Here is a 6,000-nt window from a genome sequence, read left to right on the forward strand (position 1 = left end):
AAACAGCCCCCTGAGCTCTCCCCCTCCGACGGACAACTCATGCTGATTTTCTTTCCCCTGCCACTCTCCGGCAACCAGCGACTGCGGCCTGGTGTCTGTCTCTCCTGCTCTTCCACCTGTTGATGGAATCCCTGGTTTTCTGACGGTCTCCCTAGGCCCAATTATAAACTCCTCAAGGGCGGGGTCCAGTTGTGACTTACTTGTATCCTCCTAAGAGCTCAGAATAGTGCTCTCACACAGTAAGCCCCACTGCATCGGCCTCCTTGCTGACCTCCCTGTCTCTTCCCACTCCAGTCCACGCTTCACTCTGATGCCCACATCAGATTCGGAAGGTCGTGGGTTCTGATCCCCGTTCCGCCGCTTGTCTACGGTGTGACCTTAAGTCACTTTCTCTGTGCCTCAGTTATCTCATCCATAAAATGGGGGATTGAGACCGTGAGCCCCACGCGGGACGACTGGTTACCTTGTATTTACCCCAGCGCTTAGAACAGTGCTTGGCCCGTAGTAAGCGCTTCACAAATACCAATTGTTATATTATTTTCCTACGTAAACGTTCAGTCCAGGTTTTCCCCCTTCTCTAGAACCTCCAGTGGTTGCCCGTCGACCTCCGTATCAAACAGAAACTCCTTACCACCGGTTTTAAAGGACTCGATCAGCTCGCCCCCTCCTCCTTCCCCATACTAATTTCATACTATAGCTCAGCCCACACACTTTACTCCACTGTGCCCCGATCTCGTCTATCTCACCGCCAACCTCTTTCCCACAACCTCCCTCTGGCCTGGAATGCCCTACCCCTTCTTCATCCACCCCAGACCACCACTCTGCCCACCTTCAAAGCAATGAGATTAATTTTTATTACCCTATTTATTTTATCAATGACGTGTACATCCCCTTGATTCTATTTACCGTGGTTAAGTTGTCTTGTTGTCCGTCCGTCTCTCCCGATTAGACTGTAAGCCCGTCAGTGGGCGGGGATGGTCTCTATCTGTTGCCGAATTGTCCATTGCAAGCGCTTAGTCCAGTGCTCTGCACACAGTAAGCGCTCAATAAATACTATTGAATGAATGAATGAAGGTCACATCTCCTCTAAGAGCCCTTCCCCAATTAAACCCTCTTTTCCCCACTCTCCCTCTCCTTTCTATATCTTGGATCACTACCCTTTGGACATCTGGGAACCGCCCCGCACCCCCCGACTTTGTCTCAGCCCCACTGCACTTAACGGTATTTATCGAGCGCTTACTGTGTGAAGAGCACTGTACCAAGTGCTTGGAAGATTATAATACGAAAGAGTTGGCAGACGCATTTCTCGCCCACAACAAGCTTACGGTGTAGAGGGGGAGACAGACGTAAATATAACCTCCCAAGGGAAAGCATCTCGCTTAGTGGTAGAGCACGGGCCTGGGAGTCAGAAGGCCCTGGGTTCTGATCCAGTTCCGCCCACATCTTCTCCCCCTTAAACCGTTAACTGTTGTAGGCAAGGACGTGTTTGTTGTGATATTGTACTCTCCGAGTGGCTTAGTAAAAAATGTTGGTATTCGTTAAGCGCTTACTAGTGCCGAGATGTTCTGAGCGCCTGGGGGAGATACAGGGTCATCGGGCATCCCACGTGGGGCTCACTACACTTTTAATCCCCATTTTACAGATGAGGGAACTGAGGCCCAGAGAAGTGAAGTGACTTGCCCACAGTCACGCAGCTGACTAGTACAGTCCTTTGCCCACAGTAAGCGCTCAATACATATGATTGAGTGAATGAATGAATTCTGTGTGACCTGGGTCAAGTCACTTACTTCTCTGGGCCTCAGTTCCTCATCTGTAAAATGGGGATTGCGAGTGTGAGTCTCACGAGGGGCAGGGACCGAACCGACCCGATTAACTGGTATCCACCTCAGTGCTCGGCACGGAGCAAGCGCTTAAGTGCCATAGTTATTATCATTATTATAAATCACGGATAGGTACGTAAATGCTTTAGGGCTGAGGGAGGGGTGAACGAAGAACGGAGTGGGAGAGGGGCTTGGTCAGGGAAAGATCTCTTGGGGGAGATGTGTTTTTTGATAAGGTTTTGAAGGCGAGGAGAGTGTTTGATTGTTCACTGTGCAGAATATTTCAGGGGTGGGAGCCCCCAGGTCAAGTTAAGGACCAGGTCCAGACTTGCCTCTGTCTCAGTTAGAGCGGGGTTTTCCCTTCATAATCCCCGGCCTCATTCCCGCGCTATCTGGGTCTCCCATCCTCGGGTGCTGAAGGAAGCTGTAGATTTGGTATTTTCCCTCGTTCATAAATGGCAGTAGAGGCTGTTTGTATATCTTTCCTTTGGTAGGCGGAGGGGCCACGAAATCCCATTGTTGAGAAATTAGCTGCAGGGGTCGGGGGGGGGGGCGATGCAGGGTGGGGAACGGGCCCCTTCCAGCCTCTGGGCTGAGCCCACGGGCTTCCTTCCCCAGCCGGGCGGCTGCTGGTCCTGAAAGGAGTGGAATGGACCGAGCACCACCCGAGTGCAATGCACTGAACCAAACGCTCCGGGAGCACAAGTGGAAGACTCTTGTGCCGGTGGCGACGGTGGTGCCAGTCGGACCGGTGGAAGCCCTGGGGGGAGAGGAGGAGGAGGAGGAGGGACGGGAGGGGGAGATTGAAGGACAGGAGGGGAGAGAAGGGGAGGGACGCAGGGAGGGAAGGACAGGCCGTGGGAGGGGAGGCCTGGACCCCACCTTCTCCTGCCCGTCGTGTTGACCCGACTCCGGTTACCAGGCAACAACACAACTCTAGGCAAACTCAGCCTGGGGACCACGGGCCCGGCATCCACCTAGGGCACCGGGGGAGGCCCGTACAGCCCCCCCCCCCCCCCACACCACTGTGTGTGTCTCCTCTTTCGGATCGTCTCTGCCTCTGGTGTCCTCCCAAGGGCCGAAGCCAGCCGTCGTCCCTCTCGGCGCCCTCTCCGTGGCCGGGCCGGTCCTGCTGCGGTCGCTGCCAAGTTTAGCCATGGAGAGGAGGAGGAGGCGGGGAGGTGATGCCTCCTCTTCCTCCTCCTCTTCCTCCTCCTCTTCCTCCTCCTCCTCCTCCTCCTCCTCCTCCTCCTCTCGCATCTCGCTGTCGCCCCGTGGGAAGGTGGAGGCCCGGTCGGAGACGAGGCTGAAGCTGAAGGCTGAGGTCCTGCCCCCCAGCCCCCAGCCCACCGGCCTCCGTCCTGCAGTCGGCCGCCGGGCGCCCTCTGCGCCTCCCGCGGGGCCGCCGCCCGTCCTAGGTAACCTGTCCGGACGAGAGGGGGGCGGGGGGAGGCGGGGAGGGCCTTGCCTACCCTCCTCTTCCTCACACACGCTGTTACATCCACGACCCTCCTCCCTTCCTCATGCTCTCCCTCCTTCTGCTCCTCTTCCCTCCCTCTGCTCTCCCTCCTTTCTTCCCTTCCTCTGCTCCCCTCCCTCCCTCCCTCCCTCCCTCTGCTCTCCCTTTCTTCCCGTCCTCTGCCCTCCTTCCTTCCCTTCCTTTCTCTGCTCCCCTCCCCTCCTCTGCTCCCTTTCCCTCCCTTTCTCTGCTCCCCTCCCCTCTTTCCTTCCCTTCCTCTACTCTCCTTCCCTCCCTTCCTCTGCTCTCCTTCCCTCCCTCCTCTGCTCCCCTTCCCTCCCTTCCTCTGCTCCCCTCCCCTCCTTCCCTCTCCTCCTCTGCTTCCCTTCCCTCCTTCCCTCCCTTCCTCTGCTCTCTTTCCCTCCCTTCCCCTCCGCTCCCCTTCCCTCCTTCCCTCCCTTCCTCTGCTCCCCTCCCCTCCTTCCCTCCTTCCACTGCTTCCCTTCCTCTTCCCTCCTTCCTCTACTCCCCTCCCCTCCTTCCTCCCTTCCTCTGCTCCCCCTTCCCTCCTTCCCTCCCTTCCTGCTCCCCTCCCCTCCTTCCCTCTCCTCCTCTGCTTCCCTTCCTCCCTTCCTCCCTTCCTCTGCTCTCTTTCCCTCCCTTCCCTCCGCTCCCCTTCCCTCCTTCCCTCCCTTCCTCTACTCCCCTCCCCTCCTTCCCTCCCTTCCACTGCTTCCCTTCCCTCCTTCCCTCCCTTCCTCTACTCCCCTCCCCTCCTTCCCTCCCTTCTTCTGCTCCCCTCCCTCCTTCCCTCCCTTCCTCTGCTCCCCTCCCCTCCTTCCCTCCCTTCCTCTACTCTCCTTCCCTCCCTTCCTCTGCTCCCTCTCCCTCCGCTCCCCTCCTCTATCTGCTCCCCTACCTCTCTCCTCTGCTCCCCTCCTTCCCTCCTCTCCCTGCCCCCCCCCGCCCATTTCCTCTGCTCCCCTCCCTCACTTTTCCTGCTCCTCCCTCTTTCCTCTGCCCCCCCCCCCCTTCCCTCCAGTCCTCCGGGCCGGACGGGGCCTGGGCGGCCTAGGCCGGCAACGGTAAGTCTCACCCCCTCCTGGCACGATAAGAGTCATGGCCAACCCTTCTAGAAGGGCAGAGGCAGGGTCGGATGGCAGTCCCCCACCCCTGCCACCCCAGCCCCACGAAGCCTGGCCGGCCAGGTTCGCTTCTCTCTCCCCCGGCCCCTGCCCCCTCCCCAAATCGGCATCCGTCCTGGCCCTTGAGAGGGGGTGGCTGGCTCAACTGTTATGGGGGGAGGGAGGCCCTGGCCCCTGAACATTCCCTTCCAGGACATAGGCAGCCTTTCCTGACAAAAGGCCCATCCTCCCCTTGGCCCTGATCCCTGAGCCTTTCCTGCCGGATACCGACCGTCGGCCCCTCAGCCCTGACCCCCAAGGCCATCCACCTCTCGGCTCTGAGTCTTCCCCGACAGAGACGATCCAACCGCCCCTTGGCTCTGAGCCTCGAGAACTTTCCTGCCCAAGCCGGGCCGTCCGTCCCTCAGCCCTGACCCCTGAGCCTTCCCTCTGAGAAATGGGCCGTCTGCCTCTTGGCTCTGAGCCTCGAGCCTTTCTTGCCGGAGACCGACCATCCGCCCCAGAAATCTGCCAGATCCTTGTTTGCCCGGGTCGGTCCGGGGACAATTTCTGCCACAAAGTTTGTTTTATAAGGGGACTTCCCCTCAGCTTCCAAAATTCCAGCTTCTTCTGGTTACGTCCGTTGCAGCTAGTCACTGCCCCGTCCCAGAATGTACTGGGGACCCACCGGACTCAGGACCTGGCCTGGGCAGGAGCGTGGGAACATTCACAAGCAAAAAGCCCTACCTGACACTTTTCTGGGTAGCCTCCCCTCTCACCATGTCTTGCAGGGTCACCCCCGACCCATCACTGGCAGCACCTGGCCCCTGGCCTGACTTCTGTTGGGCAACTTAGGGAAGCAGCATGGCTTAATGGCTAGAGCACGGGCCTGGGAGTCAGAAGGACCTGGGTTCTAATCCTGCCTCCGCCACACGTCTGCTGTGTGACCTTGGGCGAGTCACTTCACTTCTCTGGGCCTCAGTCACCTCATTTATAAATGGGGATGAAGAGTGTGAGTCCCACGTGGGACAGAGACCGTGTCCAACCTGATTAACTTGTATCTTCCCCAGTGCTTAGAACAGGGCTTGGCACTTAACAAGTACCATAATTGTTATTATTCTGTTCTTCCTCGACCCGACTCATCGGAGGGTCGGTGCTGGCCTCTGTGGGTTCCCAAGGGCCAAGAGGAAGCATCGCTCATCATCTTCCTCCAAGCTGTCTGCCAGTGTTTGCTCCCTGTGGAGAACAGGAGGGTTCACACGGCACATGGATCAGGGCTGGGCTCTGGACCCTGGTGGTGGACTCTGGCCTCCGTCCTCTTGGTGGACCATTGCGTGTCCGGGGCCTGATGAAGGCCGTTACAGGAACCCCACTCCTTTTCCATCTCCATGCTCACCCATACAAGGCCCCCCACCCCCAACTTCTCCCTGGGTACCACCAGCCCCAGATTTCTGTGTCCTGGCCAGGACCTGCTCAGTCAGACCAGGGCAACGTGCTCAGACTGGGGCCACTTGCCCACAAGGAGCACCTGTGAGCTCCAGGGCCTGCCTGAGTTGGCTGGCAACCATCCCATCCCCATCCTTTGTTGGACAGGGAG

This window comes from Ornithorhynchus anatinus, chromosome 12, assembly GCF_004115215.2.
Source record: "Ornithorhynchus anatinus isolate Pmale09 chromosome 12, mOrnAna1.pri.v4, whole genome shotgun sequence".
NCBI lineage: Eukaryota > Metazoa > Chordata > Mammalia > Monotremata > Ornithorhynchidae > Ornithorhynchus > Ornithorhynchus anatinus.